This window comes from Trichomycterus rosablanca, chromosome 17, assembly GCF_030014385.1.
Source record: "Trichomycterus rosablanca isolate fTriRos1 chromosome 17, fTriRos1.hap1, whole genome shotgun sequence".
In the NCBI taxonomy this organism is placed as follows: domain Eukaryota; kingdom Metazoa; phylum Chordata; class Actinopteri; order Siluriformes; family Trichomycteridae; genus Trichomycterus; species Trichomycterus rosablanca.
The window spans coordinates 13,032,778-13,046,614 of record NC_086004.1 but is presented as its reverse complement, the minus strand read 5'-3'; the positions used below and the strand labels follow the sequence as shown (position 1 = coordinate 13,046,614).

The 13,837-nt window shown below is 40.7% G+C and overlaps 1 protein-coding gene across 3 annotated transcripts in view; it reads left to right on the top strand.

Annotated features, from left to right (window-relative positions):
- Positions 1-13,837, top strand: part of nr5a2 (nuclear receptor subfamily 5, group A, member 2) — a 79,880-nt gene that overhangs the window by 10,100 nt on the left and 55,943 nt on the right. The window lies entirely within an intron of this gene.

Sequence of the window (13,837 nt, the reverse complement as noted above, 5' to 3'; positions counted from 1 at the left end):
AAAAAGATTAAAATAAGTAGCTATGAACTTGGAAAAGCACTCTTAAAAAGATGAGTTTTTAAATGCTTCTTGAAAACAGATAATGACGGGCTCATGCGGAGGGAGAGTGGCAAGGACTTCCTTAATTTAGGACCCTAGTAAGCACTCTAGTAAACACTCTAGTAAGTGTTTTTTTATATATAAATAAATATGAGCATGCTATTGAAGTTTAAATGCTTTTAATGCTATTAAAGTTATGAATAAAAATCTGTTTTTTATTATGTAATAGAGGGTAAAAGTGTCAGTAAAAGAGTTGTAGTGTGTATTGTGGGTTACACTTGATAAATTACAATTTGTTTTGGAGCAATTTGATGAATATTTTAAGTTGTTAGGTGGGTGTGTATTTGTGTCTGTGTTTGTGTGTTTGAAAAGAGGAGTCCGTTTGAAGTCCTCTGCACTGTGTCTGCTAGACCAGGGTTTTTTAAACCCTGGGCCATGACCCTTGAGTGGGTTGAGAGCCAAAAAAGGGTTGCAAAGAAAAATAATAAAAATGAAATAAACAAATTTAAATAGGCACATAAACACAAAATGAACTTGTAGACGAATACTCCTTGTGAAGGCTTTACGATACATCTTGTAAACCACAGTAGGACCAGATTGCCACCATATTTATTAATGAAGTATATTGATGCATTGTTTGTGTTCAGTAAAAATCATGGACAAAATGTGGGTCACTTGAAAAAAAGTTTGAAAAACCCTGTGCTAGACCACTTCGCTTTCTTTAATATAAAGGTTGTAATTATTAATATATCTATATAAGATAAAAGAGCTGTAAGCTTTGGTTGATACACATACAGTAGCGTGCTTGAATCATTTAGAATTTCATTAAAACAGTATTAGGTAAATTGATTTTCTTAACCAAATAATGAAAGCAATTTAAGACAAATTTGTTGATTCTGCAAGTGCTTATTAATAAGAATAACCTTTATAGTAGTCATCTCAGTAAAATTATGCATTTAGTAAAAATATTATGTGAATATTGCATGAGATTTAATTGTTCTGTTGTCTTTCTGCCATGTGTAATGACATAAGTTACTTCATAAGCTAATGCTTGCAGTTAAGCATCATTAAACTTTCAGTCATCGTCATTAGTGAGTCATGTTTTAAAAGTTTACAATTGATCAGTTCAGAACTTTCTAATGGGCCTGCGGAGATACACAAGTACTTGCTTTGAATAGCGCTCGAGAATAGCACATTTACATTCAAATCACAGTATTCATATTTCTGGGAACTAATGACTTTTGATTTTATTTAGTGTGCTTACATGTGCATAATAACCTGGCAACCGTGTTATGAAAAAAATGTTTAGTTTTTCACCAGATAACCGTCCACTTATGTGATCTTATAATCTGCTTGAGTCAGTCAATAATAATGTATTCTCAGTATTAAAGTTCTGAGTGTACTTCATTTCCAGTAGTGAGCTAGCTCATGCTTTTAAAAGGCTGATACACGTCTATATTAAGAAAAGCTCTTCTTTTTAAAAAGTCTCTATTTGGATTCTATGACTGGGGCTGCGTCCTAATTTACATACTCCTCTCTAAATATTATCTAAGAAAATGAATCAATCTATTGCTGATACTGATTTGATATAGTGTTTAGTTTATTACTCTGACTCTGGGATGGCATTTTTTTCTCTGTGTTCCTGTGAGATCTGTAGAGCTAAATGTTGTGGACATCATTCTTGCTCATTGTGTTTTAAATCAATGACTGATGAGTGCCAAATATAAAATAAGACAATTTCCACTTCACTTCTGGGAGGAAACATTTTTGCAGACAGCTGTTTCCAACTTATTCTTATTTTGTCATTTATTTCCGTATTTTTGCCGTTGTGTTAGTGGTGTTCTAAGCTACATCAGATTTTTGCCAAGCGCTTTGTATTTGCATATTATCCTCTGTTCATTACCTGAAGCATTTTCAGTAAAACCCTTTTAAAGATTGCTGTTCAGTTACAGCCTTTTATTTCTAATGATATGTAATGACCACCCTCTTCACAATTCCATTACTGATAAACCTCTTTTGCCTATCCCCGCCACATCTTTAGTATAATGTGGTCTTGCATTGTGTTTGGCTAATGCCTCTCTGTATCATACTCATTATTGCGGCTGAACTTTGCACTTCATATTGCTGGATAACCCCCTTGATGTGCAGGCTAGCCCACTCTCTCACGACGGCTAATTGTTACACATGGCTTTTGTGAAAAGGTGCTAGGGCGTTGTTGCCGTATTTGACATTAGCGAGCAGCAATGAAGGTGTAATTAGCAAGGCACTTACGACAGCAAAACAAATAAAAAGCTGTCTGCTAGCTTCTCCAAACCTACTCTTAATACTAATTATCCGAACGGTTGTGTGGTTATTGTAAAGCACTAAATAATTTTATGTGAGGGGATCCCTCCTAGTTTCAACAGGCTTTATCTAACAAGCATGTTAGCACACAAAAGAGCACTGAGGTAAAAGAATTTAGCCTGCTGTTAAGTGTAAATCAGATATAATAATTGATAAGAATTAATTGGGTCACAATTATATTACGTTGCTTACTGTCAAACTAAGTAAAGTACTCATAATACTAAGAGCAATATCATTACACCCCTGATTATCACTGAGCTGGTTTTTGGCTGATTGACATATTATCTAATATTTCTATATATATATCTAATATATCTAATATGCCATATTTCATGTGTTAAATGTTGCCAGACCTGGCAGAAATAAATCACATAAATGTAGGAACCAGATTGAAATCTTAAAAAATTACAACCATGTCTGTGCTTTTCTGTATTATGTGCCAACAGAGGGACAACTCAGACTGTAAGAATTTCTTTACTGGATCATTTTTTGTATAGTACTTAGAACTTTTAGATTCATAGAAATAGGACCAGGTAATTCTTAAAAATGTAATGAGCTACTATATTATTATTACATCACCAAACCTTCAATTCAGTAAGCATATGGAACATTTTTATAAGGACATATGTCTTGGACAGGAACCCAAGGAGTTTATCTATTATCACCCATTCAAATTATACTTTAAAAATTGCAGTAAACTGGCAAAAGTGGATCATTGGAAATTTTAGCTCAAGTATGACTCATCTTACACAACCCTAAGAAACACAACATTTGCATTCACACAGTGTACTTAATTAAAATTGATAAAACAAAAACCTATATCATTCTTAAGAAAAATGGCACGCCACTAAAAATAGTGTTCATAAGTTGTCATAAAATGTGTTTAATTTAGCCGCTCAGGTGGCGCAGCGGTAAAAACACACGCTGACACCTGCCGGCTGAGCAGCCACATGAACAACGATTGGCCTGTTGTTCATATAGGGGCGGGGCATTAAGCCAGATTCTATCTCTCATAACTGATGCAACTACGACCTCTGCTGGCTGGTTGATGGCTCCCGCACAGAGAAAGGGAAAAGAGTGCGGATCAGTGTGTGTCTCTCCGTACACAGAGCTGATCCGCAGCTGATCTCGTCTAGTGTAGGTGAAAGGATGCATACGGCTGCTGCACACGTTAGCTTCGTTCTCCTCAAATCAGAGCCTGGGCCGGCATTCATGACGCAATCAGGCCATTGGACGCACTAAAAGTCGGGAGAAAAAGGGGAAAAAATGCATAAACAAACAAATTATATATATAAATTGTTTAATTTTATTAAGCCATTTATTAGTAAAGATAATATGTAAACCTAATTATAGGGGTTTTAAGGATGCAGGTGTGAGTCTTGAGCATTTAATCTACACATGTAACTTTTATTAAACCTACATTATACATAAACAGCTTAAATACCATATATTTCAAGTTGTGCATTTGCAACTGGATGTGCACATTATTCTAATGTTAACATCTTCTCATGTACATCTGAGAAAGGTAAAACAGCCTTGTTTTTAAATGTAAGCCCCAGGTCATACGTGTCAAGCTGACACATGCGGCAAAAAGATATTAATACATCCTGCTGTTAACTTGTACACAACATTTTTACATTAAAGCAGTATAAAAAAATATAATGATTCCTTGGTTCTAGTCCACATGCACAACACTGACACAGCAAAAATTATGCTTTATTTCCAAAATACTAGTGTAGCTGTTACGAAGATGTTATGAAGGATAATTAAGTGGAGAAAGTAGTCAGTTTGTAGAGAAGCAAACAATTATGTTGCTGTATGTTGGTACTACATAACTAAGTACAGTAGCCTGCCTGGCAGAAACAGCTTGAACTACATAAAGGAAATTAACTTTAGAAGACAAAAACTTCATTTGTCACATATACATACACCGATCAGGCATAACATTATGACCACCTTTCTAATATTGTGTTGGTCCCCCTTTTGCTCCCCCATACACAACAAACTGCGATGCACTGTGTATTCTGACACCTTTCTATCAGTTGGATCTATTGGATCAAACCACACGGGCCAGCCTTCGCTCCCCATGTGCATCAATGAGCCTTGGCCGCCCATGACCCTTTCGCCGGTTTACCACTGTTCCTTCCTTGGACCACTTCTGATAGATACTGACCACTGCAGACCAGGTACACCCCATAATAGGTGCAGTTTTGGAGATGCTCTGGCCCAGTCGTCTAGCAGTCACAATATGGCCCTTAAATCCTTACGCTTGCCCATTTTTCCTGCTTCTAACACATCAACTCTGAGGTGTTGTGCCGTGATGAAGAGATAATCAGTGTTATTCAGTTCACCTGTCAGTGGTCATAATGTTATGCCTAGTCAGTGCATGCACATGTACAGTACAAATGAAATTATTTTCCGTATATCTTAGTTTGTTTTGAATGCTGGAATCCAAGCGCAGGGTCAGCCATTGTACAGAGCCCCTGGGGCAGACAGGATTAAGGGCCTTGCTCAAGGGCCCAACAGTGGCTGCATGGCAGAGCCTGGATTCTAACCAACAGTCTTTTGATTGATAGCCCAAAGCTTTACCCACTAGGTTACCACTGTCCCGGGATGATAAAAATACTGTGTTACATACAGCAAGGTGTGTTTAAAGTACTTTTAAACAGCAGAATACTTTTAAACAATGTGCATTCTGCTTTAGGTGCTTGCATTTGTAATATAACATTTGTTAAATTATATAGTGAAATTCTAACTCTCCTAATTCAGTAGATCTCACTAATGAAAATGCATTGTCAGAATTTGAGTTTGACAACCGTGCTGTATATGTATTTGTTAAAGGACTAATGATTTGCTGTGTGTTTGTGTGTGTGTGTGTGTGTGTGTGTGTGTGTGTGTTTGGGATTAAGTAATGACTCTATAGAAACAGTAAAACACCATCAAACACAAGTTGGGACTCACTTCCCCACCTGCTTTTGTTTTATTAATTTATTTTTCTCAGTCTTGGCACAGCGCACACACTTGATGGAACAGTAGGCGCTACATCTGAAGCGTTCAGGGAAAGAAATCTGTCACTGTCTTTTGTTTGTACATGATGCTGAATGTCCTCTTGAGTGTGCTTATGACAAAGCCGCAGGTAAAGTTTGATAAACAGAGGAAGTGCAAGTGAATATGAGGCTTGTCAGTGGGTCTTCGGGGCTGCAAGGCCACTATAAATACACCTTCATCTGCGTCACTATTATTAGCTGCCGAAGAACAAAAGAATTTCTCCGGTAACAGAGACGGCTGCAGAACGTCCTCGAAGTGTTTCCATATGGTAGACTTAGTTACAACACACATACATTTTCAGTCATAAAAGGATCTAAATAGAGCGTCCAATGTGTTCAAATGAATAAAAAAACACAAACTAACCCTGTTGAAAGACTTAATATTAATCTATATGTATGCTGTGGGTTTGCAGCCTTTATTTTAATTTTTGTTCTGTTAAAACGTAATACCAAGAGCTTTAAAGACCTTATTATTAAATGTGATTATTACTAATTTGTAGGATATTCAGTTTTTACCTAGTCAGGGTGGTGGTGGATTCAGTTTCCCTGGAATCACTGGGTGTAATGCAGTGACGACATTTCATTGTGGGGCCTTGGCAATCCCCTTGACATAGTCTGTATGTAGATGCCCGTCTGGCCGAAAGCAGTGCTGGGAATAAAACACTGAATCCAAATAATACCTGCTCTGTGGTGGTCCTGGGAGAGTCCTGACCATTGAAAGGAGCTAACAAAGCATGCAGAGAAACAGATGGACTACAGTCAGTAATCGTAGAACTACAAAGTGCTTCTATATGGTAAGTGGAGCTGATAAAATGGACAGTGAGTGTAGAAACAAGGAGGTGGTTTTAATGTTATGGCTGATCAGTGGATGTACTGTTTGTTTTTATTTTATGCGTTTATTATCTTTTTTCTCTTTTTTCTGTCCACCCTTTCATAGATAGAGATTAAAGATCTCAACACACTGTAGTATATAAACTTTATTTTTACTGCAGGTCAAAATGGTTTAAATTGTAAAATTACCTTATTGAATGATTGACATGTTTAAATACAATATGGGCCGCATCACAGTCTAAACAGCCAGATAAGAATTCATAGGATTTTAATCTGTATGTAGCTGAGGTTATATATAGGCAGATACATTCGTGTAGGACTCTTTCTTAATTTCAGTGCTAAGTGTATTATTTGCGAGTATACGTACGTACACAACCGACCACTGTGTGACTGTGCAGGCTGAGCACACAGAGGTGGAAAGGGGGGAAACAGATGCGCTCCTTCCCTGCTGTCGGACCCATGCGTGCCTAACTTCTCCTGTCTCTGTTGTTAGCGTCGACACGTGGAGAGTGATTCACGTCCACAGAGAGGTCGACCCTTTCATTGTGATCCCTGTGCCATTGTTTCACAGATAGGATGCATGCACTTCAGTTTTCCTCGCCACACAATAGGACCAAAATAATAAACCCACTTTTTTATTTTTTATTATTCCTCTAAGCCACCCTGTGTTTTCATTACACAACTGCGGCGTTAAAGCTAAACTTCATCATGGCGTAAATGAACCCGTTATGTGTATATTTTGTCTTCTGAGCTTATAAAAGTCACCCATGCAAAGCTTCCACTGCTTCCACATGTGGAGCCAATATTTATTTTTACCTCTTCATGGGTGCTTAGAGAGAGTCCTGCAAAGTTCTGCTCTCTCTTTTTTTTTCCGCTGCAAGGTGAATGACAATACCAGACCTGCAGTTAAACCACGCTGAAGTGTATTAGTGCCTTGTTCTGAGAGCTGCACCCAGCCGAGAGGTTTGTGCTTATTGAAAAAGCAGCTGGAAAGAAAATGGGGGAAGAGAGCCGAGAGAGAGAGAGACAGAAAAAAGTGAGCCATTCTAGGAGCTCATGACTCAGGAGTCAGTGACTCCCATATTTTTTCACCTGCTGAACTGTCTCACCTGTGCATGAACTTTGTAATGTGGGTAGATTAATTAGATAATAATTTAAAATACATCCAGGGTGTTGAAATAAAAACACACACATTTCCTGAAGTATTAATGTAATTTTTAAAACAAATGCACATACAGTCTGGGGAACATTATCACATGTACCATACATTTTTGTTTTGTTTTTAGAAAGCGTTAAGATTATATAATAAAGCATTAGGATTATAATGTACACCGATCAGGCATAACATTATGATTTTGTAATATTGTGTTGGTTCCCCTTTTGCTGCCAAAATATCCCTGCAACTGTGATGCACCGTGTATTCTGACACCTTTCTATCAGAACCAGCATTAACTTCATCAGCAATTTAAGCTACAGTAGCTCATCTGTTGGAGCCTTCGCTCCCCACGTGCCTTAATGAGCCTTGGCCTCCCATGACCCTGTCGCCGGTTTACCACTGTTCCTTCCTTGGGCCACTTTTGATAGATACTGACCACCGTAGACCGGGAACACCCCACAAGAGCTGCAGTTTTGGAGATGCTCTGACCCAGTCGTCTAGCCATTACAATTTGGTCCTTGTCAAACTCACTCAAATTCTGCTTCTTGCTTCTAACACATCAACTTTGAGGATGAAATGTTCACTTGCTGCCTAACATATCCCACCAACTAACAGGTCCCGTGATGAAGAGATAATCAGTGTTATTCACTTCATCTGTCAGTGGTCATAATGTTATGCCTATGATGTGTATATAATAATAGGGAAATCTGTGATGCCGTGTTCCTTTGACCTAAATGCCCTAAATGTTTAACCCCCTGCTAATTTCACTGAGGAAAACAGGGCTTATGCGTTAATATTTAGTTACAGTACACTACACTTCTGTGCACTTACTTATCAGCGGCATAATGCATCAAATCATACACATGTTCACATTAAATTAATATAGCAAATATAAAATGTAATCTGAGCAATTTTGATCATTCTCTGGTGTTTTGTAACATATGGACTGGAATGAGTATGTCAGAAACGGGTCAGAAACGCTTAGATGGTGCAGCGATCTATCACTAGCCCACCACCATCGAGATTTAAACCCAGTGCTATGGGTCAGCCGAGCAAATTCTCAACGCAAGATTGCAAATAACTTTCTTTTAGTCCTTCACCATCTACCATGCATTTCACTGTGAAAAGATTCAGGAAATCCATCGATTTCTCAGTCCATGTAGGGCAGAGCCAGAAACCACTGTGATCTTCAAGCTCAAAAGTCAGCATACCATCAGAAACCATTCTCCTACAGTGATAAATATAGTAATATGGGCTCAGGAGTACTTCAGAAAACCGTTGTCAATCAACACAGTCCACTGCTGCATCAAGAAATACAACCTCAGGCTCATGCATCAATTCTGAGTAGAATCAAGTTTCCTGGGCTTGAGCTCATCTCAGATGGACCGAACAGAACCATCCAAAGTGTTATGTGTTAAAGGTGCAAAAGCCAATATCTGTCATGGTACTACTAGTGCTAGGTACTATTGGTGTCTTGCATCCACAGAGACACTCCATGCATTGGAGAGACACATGCAGCCATCAAGTTGACGTATTTTCTGTGTTCAAGTTTTTCTGTGTTTATGTGCCTGTTTAAATTAGTTTATTTAATTATTCATATTTTTCTCTGCGACCCTTTTTCTGGCTGGCGACCCACCCAAGGGTCATGATCCAGGGTTTAAAATATTAGGGTGCCTGCGGTAGCTGGTGAAGCAGGCGTTACAGACCAACCAAACCAAAGGCCTTAAATAGGAGGTCTTGTAATTAGGGCTGACGACCCGCAGCTGCAGCTGGCTTATTTAAGCCTGCGCAGTGCAGCAGTGGGCGTCGCACCTTTGGCTTTTGTTTGTGGCATGTTAGGGGTCTCCACTCACTTTTCAGGGCAAGCCGGTTACCCCAGGCGACTTGTAGGTCGGTTGGGTGTGTAGGCTGAAAGGCCGAGGTAAAATAGGCGTTTCTTTTACTTCTGGCAGGGAAAGTGCGGTTTTGACTCCGTTCAGCCCTCGAGCTGAGTTTGTTTTGACGCAAACCTGCTAGCATTCTCCTGTAGCAACCACAGGAGGCTAGCGGCGGCCATTTTGTCGGTTTCGCCAGTCTTTGTATTTGCTCAGGGCTTTGCAGTTAGCTAATTCCCGGGTGGCGCAGTTGGGCTTTGCTTGCCTCTGACGCCGGCTTCCCCGGTTCGAATCTGCCCCTTGAGGTGTACCTAGTTATTCTCCTCTTCTACCTTTTACAGGTCGTCTCTCCCCTACGCCAACGAGTCCCGTGGTGGGTCGAGACGAGCCTGCTGTCACCCGCTCGCGTATCAGAGCGACCGGGTTCCTTTTGTAGAAACTATTTTAGTAGTTTTGCTTTTTCACCCTAGCCAGCGCTTCATAAGCGCGCCTAGTCTCTCTAACGTTACCGCCAGCGTGGCGTAAAGGTGAGCGCGACCGTTTTTTTGTTTTTGTGATTCTCTCTTTTCAGTTCCTTCTGCCTGCGGTGATCAGCGGCGTCGATCGGGGTTCGCCCGATTGTTTTTGTGTTTCAGTTTTTTCTCTTTTTGTCTTTGGTTCTTTTATGTAAAAATAAATATTAATTTTTTCTGCATTTGAGTCCTCCTTTACACGTAACATAAAAAACTCTGCATTACGCTATCTTACCACTACTGAGACCTCGGTTTGAATCTCCGTCTGGGCGTCTACACAGACACGATTGGTTATGTCTTCTGAGGGGTGGTCGAAGCCCTACAAAGGATAGACTCCATGTCCTGGATATTCCTGCCTCACGTCCACCGACGAAACCGGACCCACCACGACCCGTGGTCGATAAAAATAAAAATGAAACTGGATTGTATAGATACTACAGTCCATTAATGCTACATGAATTTACTTTGGTAAAACGCACCCCCAGCACTCCCTTTCTCCATGCCTGACAGTCCAATTTTAGGAGCGTGGGGTTAGAGACTATAATTTCTGCCAGAGCCCATATCTACAGGAATTAATAAGGCGTTGCGGATGTGATCTGTGAACTTGAAGGCGATTTATATTGCCCCCTCTCCTCCCTGCCACACATGCACGAGCACACACACACACGCACACACATAACATCCAGTAGCAGCATTTTGGCGCAGGTCAGCAGGGCGCTCGCTGACAAACAGCCCAGCGCACGTGGCCACAGATTTGTAACTGTGTCCCTGGTCCATTGCATTTGAATTATTCTACCAGGGCCTCGCGTGGCTTTTACGTGGGGTGTAGCCGAAGGGCTCCAGGAAGCAAGAGAGAGGGCGTCTGTGAAGGTAGGGGGACAGATGAACAAGGGACCAAGGGCAGGGGTGCATTCAGAAGGACAGGGAGGGGGGTGGGGGGGACAGGTGGAAGGTTAATGGTCCCTGGACCAGATCCACTGAGCATTCAGACTTGATATATGGGCACTAGGCCGGGTCGTGGGCGTAAGCTTTCAAAGATATATTATTTCATTTGAGGAGAAGCATTCTCATATCCTGCATTTGTCCACTGATAGATGATATCCCGCTGCTCACCGGCGGCCACAATTTGAGATGGCATGTGAGTTTTTGTAAGGCATGCTCCTGTACATATTTCTCTTTCTCTCTTTTTCGCTGTCTTTCTCTCGCTCTCTTGCTCTTTGTTGTGCTTTTATTTATCGATCTCTTCCAGATGCTCTTGTGTCTTCCTCTACCTTTAGCTTTGGGTCTAAAGACTATCGTGTCATTTAACGGTCTTTAACAATGGTACCTGCTTGTCTTTGAGAAATCTGTCCAATTAAAAATGAATGGGTTGTGTTTCTGTAGTAAATCACTACAAATAATTAAGCCTATAATATAGACATGCAAATATTTATTTGTATTTTTCAGTTCATCACTCACTGACCCACCTTTTCGTTACAACCGCTACACACGGTTGCTTAATTGTTGTGGTCAGACGTGGAGTGCTTGCCTCCTGAATGCACCGTACTTCCTGAAGTAGCTCAGCCTAGCTCGAGTACCTCTCTCAATTCCCAAAAAGCCGCCCCGTGCCCTAGAGACATCGCTGAGCACAGGAAGGAAGTGTGCGTACTTGTTAAAAGGAAAGATTTAGGGTCCGAACTCCCTGCAGGGTTGCTGGAGGACTCTAGAGAAGGCCCTCAGCAGGCGGAGAGGGGTCTGCTCATCCACTTGATGCTTTGATGAGGGATAAAAGCCTGTCAGGAACTCCAGGATCCTGTCGAAGAGCTGACGTTGCCATCCAGCTTGTCTGCTCTTCCACAGTCTTTTGTTTAAACATGGGTCACATTTTTGTGCTTGTAATCCCAAAGCTGTTGAAGATGCAGACAAGTGACAGAAATGTGGGTGTTTTTTTCTGGTGGTAAAACTTGTTAGCTTATGATGTGCATTTCAGGGCACATTTAGTTATTTCATTACATTTACGTTTTCGGCATTTAGCAGCCACCTTTATCCAAAGCGACTTACATTACTGTGACAGTATACTGTATAAACATTGGAGGGTTATGGGCCTTGCTCAAGGGCCCAACAGTGACAACCTGGCAGTAGTGGGGCTGGAACCAGCAACCTTTTAATTACTAGTCCAGTACCTTAACCGCTAGGCTTTGACTGCCCCTGATTACTGTTTGTCTAGCTTTAGTTGATTAAATAAACAACAGCAACAAAAGGGTGATGGTGTTAAGGCCTTGGCAGAAGACCCAGTGCATTGCCCCCAGTGTTTTCTGGCCTGCCATGACTTACAGTGACCTTAACCAGAATAAAGCAGTTGATAATAATGAAATTCAATTAAAAATGTTGGGCAGAGGGTGGCACGGTGGCTCAGTGGGTTGCATTGTCGCCTCACAGCAAGAAGGTCCTGGGTTCGATCCACAGGCGGGGCGGTTTGGGTCCTTTCTGTGCAGAGTTTGCATGTTCTCCCCCTGTCTGCATGGGTTTCCTGCGGGTGCTCCGGTTTCCTCCTACAGTCCAAAAACATGCAGTCAGGTTAATTGGAGACACTGAATTGCCCTATAGGTGAATGGGTGCGTGTATGTGTGTGTGTGTGTATGTGTGTCTGCCCTGTGATGGATTGGCACCCTGTCCAGGGTGTTACTGTGTGCCTTGCGTCCATTGAAAAAAGCTGGGATAGGCTCCACCCCCCCAACCCTATCCCTAACCCCCCCGACACTAAATGGATAAGTGGTTAAGAAAGTGAGTGATGTTGGGCAGATTAATTGCCTAAGATTAATTAATACTAACCATTACGCTATCACTGTCCCTGTGGTAGGAACTGTCCCTACACACTATATAAAAAGATTCAAAGGTAGCTTTATTGTCATGACAAATAAGGACATTCTTGACAGTATTGCCAAATGTTATTACAGTTTTAGGAAAAAGAAGAAAAAGAAAAAGAAAACAATAAATAGTACAGTCTCCGCTGACTGGTCCACAGCTGCACCCTTATATGTGTGCAGTATCGTGACAATATAAAATAGTTACAGATGAGTTAAAATAAAATAATAAAGAACAGTACAAATAGTAACAATGAAAATGGTAATACTGACTAATATTTTATGTTTGTTTGTTTATTGGGATTTTAACGTCATGTTTTACACTTTGGTTACATTTATGACAGGAACGGCAGTTACTCATTACACAAGGTTAATCAGTTCACAGGTATAATGTCAAACACAGTCATGGACAACTTTGTATCTCCAGTTCACCTCACTAGAATGTCTTTGGACTGTGGGAGGAAACCGGAGAAATCTGAGAAAACCCACACAGACACGGGGAGAACATGCAAACTGCACCCCACACAGAAAGGACCTGGACCACGACCTGGGGATCGAACCCAGGACCTTCTTGCTGTGAGGCGACAGTGCCACCCGCTAAGCCACCGTGCCGTAATGTTTTATGTAGGTAGTAATGAGAATAAAACTTTGTAATGTGTGTGTGTGCCTGTATACTATGATTGATTTGTGGTACATTGTCATTTTCAAATTGTGATTATATTATACTGTAGTAACCTGAGCCAGGTTATATTAAATATTATTATTTTGCATTTACATTAGATGCCTTTATCCAAGGCGACTTACATTACAGTATACAGTCTGAGCAACTGAGGGTTAAGGGCCTTGCTCAAGGACCCAGCAGCAGCAACCTAGCAGTGGTGGGGCTTGAACCAGCAACCTTTGGATTACTAATCCTGTGCCTTAACCACTAGGCTACGGCTTGCTACGGCATTTGTTATCAATTAATGCAAATTACTACACCGCTGTAGGAGAAACTGCAATTGTTCTACTATTTCCTTTGTTTATTTCAATTAGGAAAGTACATTTCCTATACTATGTGGCTGTTTTAAGAGTTCAAAGGTCTGCCCTTTGTTTTTAGAGTTCAAAGGTCTGGCCTCATTGTGCCCTTTCTATTTTGGACCGAAGTTCACGACACCAACAATACAAATGTCACTCAAATATAGCCTTTCCC